We start from the raw sequence: 15312 nt of genomic DNA, 5'->3' as shown, positions 1-15312 counted from the left end.
GGCGCTTCCTGCAAACGCGGCTGCCTGGACTAGGCACACCCTCCCCGGCCCGGCGGCTCCCTGGGAAATGGAGTCCCCAACCGAAGGCGACTACAGTACATATCCTCTCCGGAGCGGTATCTCTCCGTTTCCCTGCTTGCCTCTCTCTCTCTCTCTCTCTCTCTCTCTCTCTCTCTCTCTCTCTCTCTCTCTCTCTCTCTCTCTCTCTCTCTCTCTCTCTCTCTCTCTCTCTCTCTCTCTCTCTCTCTCTCTCTCTCTCTCTCTCTCTCTCTCTCTCTCTCTCTCTCTCTCTCTCTCTCTCTCTCTCTCTCTCTCTCTCTCTCTCTCTCTCTCTCTCTCTCTCTCTCTCTCTCTCTCTCTCCTGCACGAGGGCAGATTAAAAAGGTGTTGGCCAGGGTGTCATCCCTGAGAATGTTCCTCGCTCTTCAACATCTAGCGGACTCAGGGGACAGCCCACAATATCGTGTGCTGTCTTCACCACCCTCCGTAGGGACTTTCTGTCCATGGCTGTCAAACCAGCATGCCACACTGTAATGCAGTATGAGAGAACACTTTCTATCGTGGACTGATAGAATGAAATCATCGGTTTCTGTCCAACCTTGTTCTTTCACAAGACCCTAAGGAAATGAAGTCTCTGTTCGGCCTTCCTAACCACCTGGGCTGTATTGACCTTCCAGGTCAGGTCTTCAGTAAGATGGACTCCCAGGTATTTAAAGGCAGAGACTCATATAGTTCTTTTCCACAACAAAAGTCCTTTAGAGCGACAACTAAACAAGGTCACTCTAAACCACCACAGATGACCTGTTTGTTGAGCATCTGTCGTGATTTGCTTGCAGGGGGCGGGGTAGATGATGCCAGCAATTTACTGAGTGTTCTGTTTCGCTTGCAAGTAAGTTAGGCCATGGTTGCATCCAGGAAGTGCTTTCCGACGTCTCTCCCTGTCTCTTTCCTTATCCTCCAAAGTCTGGTTGTTTCTGAGCCCTTGGTACCACTCTGCCACACAGCTGTAATGGAGAGAATCACACATCATTTGAGATTTCGACTCAAACTTCCAGCCCAGACACTTTCTGTATGATTTGCCATTTTTACACATGCAGTACAACAGAACCATCATTCTCAAGCCTCACCAAAAGCCTGGGAAATCTGGAACTATACCTGATGATCTGGGGGGGGGGTAGTTTTTACTTTGACTTCATTATTTCAACTCATGTGCAACTACTCATTTTATACTTTCGTTTTTCATCTTTCAATTTTTGTCTGTTATCATTGTTCTCTCTGCTTTATATACATTATAAAAAATAATGATGATGATGATGATGATGATGATACAGGTAATAATAATAATAATAATAATAATAATAATAATAATAATAATAATTGGGGTGTTTTGGGCAGGGGAAAATTGGTTTGTTTTGCAAGAGCATTAAATCAACTTTAAGCAGCATAAATTCACCACTAACGCACTCTGTAATCATAGAACCCCGAAGATCATTTAGACCAATGCCCTGTGACGCAGGAATATGCAGCTGTCCCATATGGGGATCGAACCTGCAACCTTGGCGTTATCAGCACCACATTCTCAGACCCTCCAAGTGCCCCTGTTTTCCAGGGCCATCCCTGATTTAGAGAAGCCGTCCCGGTTTCTGATTTGATCCTAGAATGTCCCACTTTTCCTTAGGATGTCCCTATTTTCATTGGAGAAATGTTGGGGGTGTGTGGAGTTATCTGACCCCTCCGAGCTGTCCGAAGGCAATGTTTTAAATGTTTTTAGTGTTTTATTATGTTTTTATATATGTTGGAAGCTGCCCAGGGTGACTGGGGCAACCCAGTAAGACCTGTGGGGTATAAATAGTAAAATTATCATTATGGAATGGGACGTCCCTATTTTCATCGGAGAAATGTTGGAGGGTATGCATTCTAACCGACTGAGCTACCCATTATCTGTGTCAAGCTTATGTTGCAGAACACACCTGTGATAAGACACCAGTTTGGATGGGCCTTTATTTGCAAAAGCTCCATTGTCGTCGTCTCCCCAAGAAAGCTTAATTCATTTTAATTGTTCAAACTTGGATTTCTGGCACACAGCTGAATTCCCTCCTGCCAAGTGCTGACAATCTGAAGGCAACCTTAATGCACTTTCTAGCATAGAGGAGGAGGAGGTTGTGTGGCAGGCATGGTCTGGTGCCACATGGTGGCAGCATCGAGGCAGCTTCCTTGCAACCTGCCGCCCTTGGCGAAGCTTCTGGAATCCCACTGCTCTCCTTCAGTGAGCATTTGAGGTCTTTGTCAGGCCCTGTAAGGTGATGCCAGGGAGTGGAAATGAAAACCCGAATGTACATTTGCAGGATTCTGTGATCTCAGCACTGGGGGGGGGGGGTCACTGGTGCTTTTACCTGTAGCATCAACACACCCAGGAGGGAAGGACCCAGGAAAAAACCGAATCTTTATACTGTAGTACAAAGATGCATCGCTCTGGGTAAAGGAACCAACAGTTCATAGAATCATAGAATCATAGAGTTGGAAGAGACCACAAGGGCCATCCAGTCCAACCCCCTGCCAAGCGGGAAACACCATCAAAGCATTCTTGACATATGGCTGTCAAGCCTCTGCTTAAAGACCTCCAAAGAAGGAGACTCCACCACACTCCTTGGTAGCAAATTCCACTGCCGAACAGCTCTTACTGTCAGGAAGTTCTTCCTAATGTTTAGGTGGAATCTTCTTTCTTGCAGTTTGAATCCATTGCTCCGTGTCCGCTTCTCTGGAGCAGCAGAAAACAATCTTTCTCCCTCCTCTATATGACATCCTTTCATATATTTGAACATGGCTATCATATCACCCCTTAACCTTCTCCTCTCCAGGCTAAACATACCCAGCTCCCTAAGCCGTTCCTCATAAGGCATCATTTCCAGGCCTTTGACCATTTTGGTTGCCCTCCTCTGGACACGTTCCAGCTGTCAGTCTCCTTCTTGAACTGTGGTGGCCAGAACTGGACACAGTACTCCAGGTGAGGTCTGACCAGAGCAGAATACAGTGGTACTATTACTTCCCTTGATCTAGATGCTATACTCCTATTGATGCAGTTGATACGATATAAGCAAGAAGTCCTTCTTTGCAGTCATTGTACACCTCCTCCTATGGTCACATCCAGAACCCCTGCTTAAAGCACGTGGCTTTCTGCAAATAATCCTGGGAAGGATAGTTTTTACAGGGCACGGGGGATTGTACTTCAGTGATGGGTCAGTTACAGTTCCCAATATTCTTTGAGTAAGGCTGTATGCTTTAAATGTAATTTGTGGGTCTCTTTCAGCAGATCGGCAGGATTTTATATTATTTCATTTCAAATCCAGTTTCATTAGGCTTTTGCTGCTCTTCCGACTCCGATTCCATTTGCAAAGAGTGAAGGATCGTGTTCTGTGTTTGCAGGAAGCTGCTTTAAAACTGAGTGAAAGCAGGTTGCAAAGATGCAAATAATAACTTCGCTTTGTTGATTCTGCATAGCACACGTGCGTCACAAAGCTTTTTCGGAACAGCAGCTCACTTTCATACTGCAAGAAAGAGCGACCAGGTCGAGCAGGTCTCTTCTTACATTATGAAATAAATGTATTATCATTATTCCAAATACAGTGGTACCTCGGTTTTTGAATGTCTCTGTTGACCAACATTTTGGTTTTCGAACGTTGTAAACCCGGAAGTAAATGCTTCGGTATTCGAACATGCCTCGGAAGTCGAACATGCCATGGTGGCTTCCACTGGGTGCAAGATCCTGAGGCCTAGCTCTCGGCTACTGAGTTTTCAGTTTTCGAACATTTCAGAACTTGAACAGTCTGCCAGAATGGATTACATTCGAAAACCAAGGTACTGTACCACTGTATACTCCCAAGAGATCCATCCAATTTCCTCATGACTAAACGGACCAAAGGCTGCTCCTGGAAATTCCAGCGAAACTTCCTGTCTGCAAATATGTTGTTGTTTGTTGCTGTTGAGAAGTGAGCCTTTGGGGGGTGAAGTCAAACCATTGAAGTTGCAGTGCCTGCAGTGGCTGTAGAGACCGATACAGGAGAGACATGTTTTGTTGCAGCTGGGGCAGATGAAGGGGTCCAGTTGTTCTGCTGCAGATGCACCATGCCGTTTCTTCTCGCTGTGTTCCTCCCAGCGGTCATTCCTCCTCTGGTCACTGCTGTGGATGCACAATCTGACGGTTTGTCTCCAGGCCCTGCGTTCTTCTGCAACGGATTCCCACATGGCAGAGTTGATGTCTCCAGCCTTCGTGCCATGTTTGCCGGCATCTTTGCAATGCAGAGTTCTGCCAACATTCCTGGTGCCAGTTCCCCGAAGAGCACGTCATTGGGGATCCTGCCATCTTCGATCCTGTGACATCTACGGCACAATCAGAAAATGGTGTGTGTGTGTGGAATTATCCCGACAGGAGATCCACACAGTCCTGTTCTGATAACGCCGATTGCAGTCTCAAGTGCAGCTCTCGGCAAGCCATGCCAGCTCCCGCATCCCCTGCCACATGGGATGTTATGTACTAAGCTTGGGTCCTAGAACAATAGGCAGGTAGGATCTTAGGATACAGGCACCCCCAAACTTGGCCCTCCAGATGTTTTAGGACTACAATTCCCATCACCCCTGACCACTGGTCCTGTTAGCTAGGGATGATGGGAGTTGTAGGCCAAAAACATCTGGAGGGCCAAGTTTGGGGGTGCCTGCTAGAATGCAACAACTGACTGGCTTGCAGGAGAAGACCAATCAGGCTCCAGGAAGAGGTTAACCAGCCTATTAGGCTGGTAGGATCATAGAATGCAGCAACTGATTGGCCTGCAGGAAAAGACCAATCAGGCTCCAGGAGGAAAGAATAATCTGTTCTGGTTTTGCTAAATTGGTAGCATGAGAAACCATCAGATTACTTCTTCACACAATCAACTCTGGGACAAGCAATTAACACTGGGCAGAAAGCCAAGGTCTGCCTCAGCCGTAGCAACTGCTCTCTCATTGGTTGAAGATTAGCACTGAGTCCTGTTATCAGAGAAAGCTAGCACAGTATGTGGTGTGGTGAGTGTAGGAGGAAAAGTGCTGTATCGGCTGTGTGAGAGAGAGAGAGAGACAGAGAGGAAAAGATTCATTTTGCTTTGTTTTTGAGTTCTAAAGTTGTACATAGAAACTCAGGAGTTCTTTTATTTAATAAAACCTTTTTCTGCGTCCAGACGTCTAGTCATTATTACCGCCAGAAGCTTCCGGATTGCGCAACACTCTGCTACGTTCAGGCTGAAGTCACACCTGACACTTTAATATTCTAAGAGAATCAGCCAATCAGACGGGACTCATTGTGTAAATAATGGACATAAAAGCTTGAGGTTTGGGGGGCATTTCATTCACTGTTTGACAAGCTGCAATAAAGAGCATGAAGTCACTACAGGCCTCCGAGTATATTTCAAGGGAAATCAACACTTAAGACCTGTTGCCCCTGCCCAGTGCATTGCAGAGGTTAACCAGGCACACACACACCCCGGGACCAGACTCTCTAGCTGCTGTGCATCAAATCCTTCCCTTCAAACCTTCCCATGCTGCGGGCAATCTCCAGCAAACTGGAGGGTGGTGACACAGCTAGGTGTCGCTGGGCACAGCTGGCGTGCCGAGAGAGGGGGGGGCACTACTGCCAGCTCGGGGTTTCCTCGAGAGCCGAGTGACACACGCAGACTCAACAGTTGTCACACTTGATGTGACCATGAAGCCTGATGGGGCTGAAGACGCAGCAGAAGCGCCTGACCATAGAATCATAGAGTTGGAAGAGACCACAAGGGCCATCCAGTCCAACTCCCTGCCAAGCAGGAAACACCATCAAAGCATTCTTGACATATGCCTGTCAAGCCTCTGCTTAAAGACCTCCAAAGAAGGAGACTCCACCACACTCCTTGGTAGCAAATTCCACTGCCGAACAGCTCTTATTGTCAGGAAGTTCTTCCTAATGTTTAGGTGGAATCTTCTTTCTTGTAGTTTGAATCCATTGCTCCGTGTCCGCTTCTCTGGAGCAGCAGAAAACAATCTTTCTCCCTCCTCCATATGACATCCTTTCATATATTTGAACATGGCTATCATTTCACCCCTTAGCCTTCTCTTCTCCAGGCTAAACATACCCAGCTCCCTAAGCCGTTCCTCATAAGGCATCGTTTCCAGGCCTTTGACCATTTTGGTTGCCCTCTTCTGGACACGTTCCAGCTTGTCAGTATCCTTCTTGAACTGTGGTGCCCAGAACTGGACACAGTACTCCAGGAGAGGTCTGACCAGAGCAGAATACAGTGGTACTATTGCTTCCCTAGATCTAGATGCTATACTCCTATTGATGCAGCCCAGAATTGTATGTTTATCCTGGAGAAGAGAAGGTTAAGGGGTGATATGATATTTAAATCACCACTGTTCGGCAGTGGTTACAATTACAATTACAATTAGACAGAGAGATAGAAATCACACAGGCGATGGGCAAATCGCTCCCCAGGGAAGGCAAAGAAGCACCTCCCCATTCATTAAAAATTAATTTTCTTGGTTCCAGCTATATATCTGTACTGGGTCTCCCACGCTTCTGGTCATTTGCTCTTGATGTGGAGTAGCTTCTGAAGTTCACACCAGATCCTTTGCCCAGTTATCGTTTACGGCTTAAACCTCCACTATTTTTGCACTAAAACAAACAAACAAACAAAAGCCCTTGAAAGGCATGGGCGAAAGGAGGTCTTAGGGTGCTATCCTGTTTTCAGAATACGTTGGCTAAGGTGCTAGAGCAAACTTCTCCAATTCCCACCTGGTCTTGGGGGACTTTGCTGTTGAGCTTTTCCCCACCTGAGCGATGGCTTTAAAAGAGGATTAGATAAATTCATGAAGGAAAAAAGCTATTGATGGCTACCAAGGTGGATTTGATTTGAACTGATTTAAATCACAATTTAAATCACAATTTAAATCTTTTTTTTTTACAGGAAGACTCATTCCTGCTGGTATAAGCTTAATATTTAAAACCAGATGAAGGTTTCATTTTTGGCATAATAAATTTTCAGAGCAGTTTTTACAGTTATAACAAAAATTTCTGAGTTGGTTATACTATTAGAAATACATAGACAGATCATTATTATGAGGTTTAACAAGTTAACTTTATATTTGGACAACTTTTCTGCTGTACTTTATTGGAAGGAGAAAAATAATAATTTCCTTAATAACAATTTGAACAATTTATTTAAAACAATGACATTATAGCATATGTATCCATATTTGTTAACTCATGTAGAATCATAGAATCATAGAATTGGAAGAGACCACAAGGGCCATCCAGTCCAACCCCCTGCCAAGCAGGAAACACCATCAAAGCATTCTTGACATATGCCTGTCAAGCCTCTGCTTAAAGACCTCCAAAGAAGGAGACTCCACCACACTCCTTGGTAGCAAATTCCACTGCCGAACAGCTCTTACTGTCAGGAAGTTCTTCCTAATGTTTAGGTGGAATCTTCTTTCTTGTAGTTTGAATCTATTGCTCCGTGTCCACTTCTCTGGAGCAGCAGAAAACAACCTTTCTCCCTCCTCTATATGACATCCTTTTATATATTTGAACATGGCTATCATATCACCCCTTAACCTTCTCCTCTCCAGGCTAAACATACCCAGCTCCCTAAGCCGTTCCTCATGAGGCATCGTTTCCAGGCCTTTGACCATTTTGTGGTTAAACATTTTTTTTTAAAAAAAAAACTTAGACTGATTATCAGCACACATGTAAAACTTAAAACAAATCCTTATTTCCTGATGGCCTTTAAAAATCAAATTTAAATAATTAAAAATTCGATTTAAAACAAAAAATCCATTTAAATAAAAAAATCTATTTAAATTTTAAAAATCTGATTTTTAATATATATTTTTAAAAAGATCATTGATTTTTATCCACCCTGATGGCAACTAGCCAGGATGGCTGTGCTCCACCTCCACAGCTGGAGGCAAAAATTGCCTCCGAATATCCGTTGCTGGAAGTCACAGTAGGGGAGGTTGCTCTCCTCCTGCTCGGATCCTGCTTGCGAGTTTCCCATTGGTTGGCCAGTGTGAGAACAGGATGCTGGATTGGATGGGCCATTGGCCTGAGTCAGCAAGCTCTCCTTATGTTCTTACAGCCAATGGCCATGCTAGCCATGGATGATGGGAATTGCAGTCCAACAATCCATAGTTGTTGTTGGCAACTTTGCCATCCCTGACTCGCAGCTTCCCACCTGATCAGTAGCAGCTTGCCCTTCGAATATTCTTCCACTGAAGTCCATTTTGACTTGTGCAACAGGGCTGATCTCCAAGGCTCAGACAGGCATTGATGCATGGAAATGCATTTATAAATATACCCACAATGTTAACTGGCTGTGTTTAACTATATAAATTCTTTATACATCATATAAACGTAACTCTTTTCACATTATCTAATTGAGTGGAAGCAATTAAGGACCAACATTTAGAACAGTTTTTATAGACGTAATGTCCAAATGGTCCCATCACCTCCTGGCAAATAGAAGGGGAAGAAATGGAGGCAGTGAGAGATTTCACCTTCTTGGGCTCCTTGATCACTGCAGATGGTGACAGCAGTCACGAAATTAAAAGACGCCTGCTTCTTGGGAGAAAAGCAATGACAAACCTAGACAGCATCTTAAAAAGCAGAGACATCACCTTGCCGACAAAGGTCCGTATAGTTAAAGCTATGGTTTTCCCAGTAGTGATGTATGGAAGTGAGAGCTGGACCATAAAGAAGGCTGATCGCCGAAGAATTGATGCTTTTGAATTGTGGTGCTGGAGGAGACTCTTGAGAGTCCCATGGACTGCAAGAAGATCAAACCTATCCATTCTTAAGGAAATCAGCCCTGAGTGCTCCCTGGAAGGACAGATCGTGAAGCTGAGGCTCCAATACTTTGGCCACCTCATGAGAAGAGAAGAATCCTTGGAAAAGACCCTGATGTTGGGAAAGATTGAGGGCACTAGGAGAAGGGGACGACAGAGGACAAGATGGTTGGACAGTGTTCTCGAAGCTACGAACATGAGTTTGACCAAACTGCGGGAGGCAGTGCAAGACAGGAGTGCCTGGCGTGCTATGGTCCATGGGGTCACGAAGAGTCGGACACGACTAAACGACTAAACAACAACAAATGTCCAAATAGAAGCTTTTGTGTTCCACGTATGTCTTAGCAAATACAAGTGTCAAACGTATCAACTTTAAGGAGCAATACTTGCAAAAGATGGACTTTTATTTGTAATGTTCCACACCTGTCTTTGCAAAGTATGTGAAAAAAAAATAAAAAATAAAATCCTTCCAGTAGCACCTTAGAGACCAACTAAGCTTGTCATTGGTATGAGCTTTCATATGCATGCACACTTCTGCTTTTGCAAAGTATGGTTGTTGTATACAGCTGCTGCATGCAGATATCAGACGAAGGATACAAAAGATCTTAACATGTGCCTTTGCAAAATATAGTTGTATGCCGGTGTCGGACGAAAGAACTTAAACGTGACAAGGATTCCCGGAATAATGACTTATTTCGCCCTGCTGGGCTTTGTCAGCCGAGCATACTCTAAATAATGCAGATAAACATAATAATATAGTTTCCTTACAAATTAGAAAATAAAACATATTACACACATATTGAACAATGGATCTACATACCATATTTTGTGTATCAGAGACATGGAACGAGTGATATGATGGATACCGCATTAAAGAACCAGGAGTACCATGTTTTCTTTTATAGAGAGACACAATGTTAATTCCAATTACAAGTGGCAGCAATCTACAGCAAAGTTTTCCCCCCTCTTAAAGTGACCCCCTTGAAACCACCATATTCAATGTAAAATTTTAAAATTATCAATGGTATATCAAGATATTAACAAGAGCTCACAGAAAACAACTATAATATAATTCTGTATTTAAACCTGAGAAAAGCTTCACCAAAGCTTGTCGTGATCATAACCCCTCAGGGGACACAGAACTGGGCTAACCCACTCAGGGAAGCTGTGGCGGGGAACAGAGCTCCTGGCTGTGTGCCCTTTTCTGTTGCCAGGATTGAAACTGAGAATCAACCACAAGTCTAGTCAAATTCTGCACACTGAATGCATTCAGGGCACCTTCCCCTTGATCTCAGGCGGTAAAATGTTCCGTGGCTCCTCTGTTAGCACAGTTTAATCCCTCCTGTATTAGCCTTCCACAAGCAAGTATTTTTTAAAGCAGAAAAAAAATATACATACGGTCCTTAGGTAGAGCAACTCATGTGCTGTTTCTTGGGAGATGGGGCCCTCCAGCCTTATGTTTTATTCCGGGTGTAATTGTGCAGCATATTCTTGACGCACTGACTAAGCGGTGGGTTTAATCTGGTTTGTTTTGTTCTCAGTGCTACCACATTATTGCTCTCCGGAGGGGCTGCAGGGCTAGAAAAGCCGTAGGAAAATAAACCAGGGCATTTGTGGTTTTAAAAGGTTACAGCGGGTTTTCAGCAGGAAGTTATGGGATATGCACTGGATGGAAAGGAAGCAGTGTGACCACCCCAGAACTTTTGCAGGTGTAAACAGTACCGAGGAAGTGACTGTCCCGATAGCGTCACGAGCACAAATAATCATGAATGTGCTGTTAAAAGGACATCAGTTACATGAAATGTTTAAATTAGATAGAAAAAATGGTTTCTCGGACCAAAGCTCACAATTCGAAAAAGAACTTCTACAAAACAAAGAGAAACTTTTGTCTAAAAATGTACAGTATACTGGTAATTTGTTATTAGACTGGGAAACAAAAGACAAGCTTGTTAAAGGCTCAACGACACACTGGGCAACAGATATAGGACACAATATAGATTTTAACCTCTGGCGAATACTCTGGAAAAGTGACTTGAAGTTTACAGCGTGTTATTCTTTGAAGGAGAGCAACCTGAAAATGATTTACGTTTTTCGAGTAGGCTTGCTAAGATGTGTAAGAGTGAATCAGATAAGTGCTGGAGATGCAAAGAGGTGGAGGGAAAGTTATTTCACATGTGGTGGACTTGTCAAAGGGTAAAAGAGTATTGGGAAAAGAAACATAATAAATTGGGAAAAAAATGTTTTTTTAAAAAAAAACCAGAGACCTTTCTGTTGGGAATAATTCAGATTGAAATTCCCAGGTGTCAGAAAAGGTTATTTATGTATGCCACTACTGCAGCCCGTGTTTTGTTAGCCCAAAAATGGAAAATGAGTGATATCACAACCAAAGAAGAGTAGCAACTTAAGTTGACAGAATATGCACAACTCGCTGACTTAACATATAGAATAAGAGAACAAGAAGAACATACGTTTAAAGTAGATTGGAAAACGTTTATTGAATATATGGGAAATAACTGTGTACAGTTGAAAACGCTGGCAGCATTCAGATAAATTCTTTATTTATATAATAATAATAATAATTTATTATTTATACCCCGCCCATCTGGCCGGGTTCCCCCAGCCACTCTGGGCGGCTTCCAAAAAAAATTCCAAAAAATATTCCAAAAAAAATATTTATTTATTTATTTATATAACAAAGAATAACATAGAATAGTCACACACAAAAAAGCAATACACTTACATCCCTGCACATCCGTCAGTTACATAATACAAACAAATCTATATCTTTATTTCTCCTATTAGCATTTTCCTAAAGTTAAAATCCCAAAAGAACTGATGCTTAGCAATTGCGTCGGAAAGGAGAGAAGCAATGGAGAAAGAGAAAAGGAAAAAGAAGGCATGATAATAATGGTAATAATAATAGTTATATTAATACTAATGTTGATAATTATCATAGACATAAATAAAGTCAACGAATAAAAAGAAAGAAAAGGAAGAAAAAAGGAAAGAAAAAAAGGGGGGGAACAGACAAAAAAAAGAGGGGGGCAAGCCCCAGTTGACTGATTCAACAGTCATATCTTAAGCACTTAATTACATAACATCTTCTATAACTTCCACCGCGCTTTGCACAGAATTTCAATCTTCTATACTTCTATATCTTGTCCTCTTAATGCAATACACTAACTTCTGTTAACAAAACAGAAGTCTTCAAATTCATACACAGTTATTCTAAACATAGCCATGTTCTGTTGCCCAATCCTATTTTATTTAAATAATCATTTAAGCACTCCCACTGTTCCTTAATTTTGTGTCTAGGTTTATTACGAATCAGATCAGTTAATTTTGCTAGTTCTAAATATTCGCAAAGTTTGTCAATCCATTCCCCTCTCGTAGGTATCTTAGGTTCCTTCCATATTTTAGCAATGATCATCCTTGCTGCTGTTGCTGCATAGAGATATATATTGATCTTATCTGAAGGTATTTCATTATTAAGAATTCCTAATAAATAGGCTTCTGCTTTCTTACTAAACGGAACTTTAATTAATTTTTGAACTTCCCTGTGCATTCAGATAAATTCAACAGTGTAAATAAGGTTTGCCGGATGCAATAATGGAAAAATGAATGGTATAGTTTTTGTAAAATATGCAGCGATTTATGATGTGTAAAATGAACCATGGAAAGAGAAGAAGAAGGGAACTCATTGATATCTTAAGGATGTAAAATGAGTATTTTAAATTGTAAAACAGAAAATTTTTATAAAAAATTACCGGTATATACAAAAAAAGAGGATATTGGGGGATGGCCCTAAATAGAGTAGAAATCTCACCTGGACTTTCTGTCTTCTGGGTCTTCTGCCGGCACACCAAACGTCGTTTCATAACCATGGTGAGCACTAGGAATTCCCCTCTCCCCCAAATTAAAGTTGAGACTCCCCAGATGTATTTCCTTGTGCCATATTCCAAATTTAGATGTTATGCCCCTGTTCTGAGACCTTGCAAAATATATTCAGAAGGTGCTGGAAAAGGGGCAGAGACTGGAACCCATGCTTATGAGAAGATGTCAGTGGTGTATCCTTTTGCAATATGACAACATCTTTACCAAAATCCTTGATAAAAGCTTCTGGGAAAGATGAGGGGCTGGGGAGAGAATATGCCCACCGCTTCCTTTGCCCACCGTAGCCCCCTCCTCATGCAACAGCATTGGAGCTTATCTGAGCTCATTAGGAATAGATTCCATTGAGGCTAGATTGAACCATCTTTAATAACACTTAATCTGAGATTAAAGTATTGGGGGAGGAAGAATCGGGGTGGGGTAGGGGCTTAAGAGGTCTCAAGGCTTTTTCTCCAGTGGGAATTCCGCAAAGAAAAGCAAGAGCTACGGAACCTTCCAAAATTAATACTTCAAAAGGCTTTTCTCCTGCTCCCCATCTCTAGATAAGAAATGGAGTCAACCATTGTTGCTGGCAGTAATGGGATTTTCAGATTTTTGCCCCTTCCTCTTGGCAGAAAACTGGGCCGTGCGCATGGAGAGAATATGATTGCCAGCAGCAACAAAGTGTGAGAAATTTCTGGGAGGTCATTTGAGACAAGTCATTCTTTTGGACGCTCTTTCCCTGTGTACACAAGCAACCAATGGTTAGAGGTGCAGGGGTTTAACCCTTTGAATCCACAAACCATCTCTCTTGAAAGCCAACCCCCAATTGCTGTCATTAAGGATCCTGGCCATTAACAGCGCCACCTGGCAAATATAAGCTCCCCTGGGAACATGTTCCCCCTCTGAGGTGGCAATGGGGTGGGTGGGTCATAGGACTGGATGGTCCACCATTGAAACAATTCCCTCCAAAAGATTCAGGACAGACAAAATAAAGCACTTGTTTGCACAGTGCATCGTTAAACCGTGGAACTCCCTGCCACAGGAGGCAGTGGCGGCCACCAACCTAGATTGCTTTAAAAGATGATTGGACAAATTCATGGAGGAGAGGGCTACCCATGGCTGTTAGCATTGCTATGCTCTGCCTCCACGGTCAGGGGCAGCAATGATTCCAAATACTAGTTATTGGAGACCACTGGAGGGGAGAGACCTCTTATGTTCAAATCCTACTTGAAGGTTTTCCACAGGCATCGGGTTGGCCACTGTGAGAACATGATGCTGGACAAGATGGGCCATTGGCCTGACCCTGCGTGGCCTTTCAGGTGTTCCGACTTACTAAGTTCCACTTCTTGCTAAGTTCCATGGGGGCAGGCAGGTTCACAAACACCTGCAGGTATCATAGTTGCCGAGCGCCCCCGGGAAAAAAGGGACACCCTGTTTATTCATGTGAGATCACAGTGGTCATTTTGGGTACTGCGATTTTACTCTCTCCCCCAGCCCCCCAAAAGCGCTTTTTCTGGGTGTGAGTGAGGCGCAGATCATGTGACTCACCAAGGAGCGCATCCCAGAAGACATGTGTCTCGGTTTTGATTCTGGAAAAGTTGGACAGTATGAGAGCTGGATGATGACCCAACCACAGCTGCTCCCTTGCGTAACACTCCTTCCCACTGTGGAGGCCAACAGCCACCGAGAGCCCTTTTCTCACTCTCACAGACCCTTTCTGATTCTTTCCATTTCAGTGTGTCTTGCCTGACAAGATGAATTTTAACAAGGACAAATGTAAAGTACTACACTTGGGCAAAAAAAATGAAAGGCACAAATACAGTACATGTGAAAAGGATCTAGTCTTGGTAGACCACAGACTTGACATGAGTCAACAGTGTGATGCAGCAGCTAAAAAAGCCAATGCAATTCTGGGCTGCATCAATAGGAGTATAGCATCTAGATCAGGCATCCCCAAACTGCGGCCCTCCAGATGTTTTGGCCTACAACTCCCATGATCCCTAGCTAATAGGACCAGTGGTTGGGGAAAATGGGAATTGTAGTCCAAAACATCTGGAGGGCCAGAGTTTGGGGATGCCTGATCTAGATCAAGGGAAGTAATAGTACCACTGTATTCTGCTCTGGTCAGACCTCACCTGGAGTACTGTGTCCAGTTCAGGGCACCACAGTTCAAGAAGGAGACTGACAAGCTGGAACTTGTCCAGAAGAGGGCAACCAAAATGGTCAAAGGCCTGGAAACGATGCCTTATGAGGAACGGCTTAGGGAGCTGGGTATGTTTAGCCTGGAGAAGAGAAGGTTAAGGGGTGATATGATAGCCACGTTCAAATATATAAAAGGATGTCATATAGAGGAGGGAGAAAGGTTGTTTTCTGCTGCTCCAGAGAAGCGGACACGGAGCAATGGATTCAAACTACAAGAAAGAAGATTCCACCTAAACATTAGGAAGAACTTCCTGACAGTAAGAGCTGTTCGGCAGTGGAATTTGCTACCAAGGAGTGTGGTGGAGTCTCCTTCTTTGGAGGTCTTTAAGCAGAGGCTTGACAGGCATATGTCAAGAATGCTTTGATGGTGTTTCCTGCTTGGCAGGGGGT

The sequence above is a fragment of the Zootoca vivipara genome, chromosome 8 (genome assembly GCF_965207765.1).
Source record: "Zootoca vivipara chromosome 8, rZooViv2.hap1.1, whole genome shotgun sequence".
In the NCBI taxonomy this organism is placed as follows: domain Eukaryota; kingdom Metazoa; phylum Chordata; class Lepidosauria; order Squamata; family Lacertidae; genus Zootoca; species Zootoca vivipara.
Note: the sequence above shows the minus strand (reverse complement) of the source record.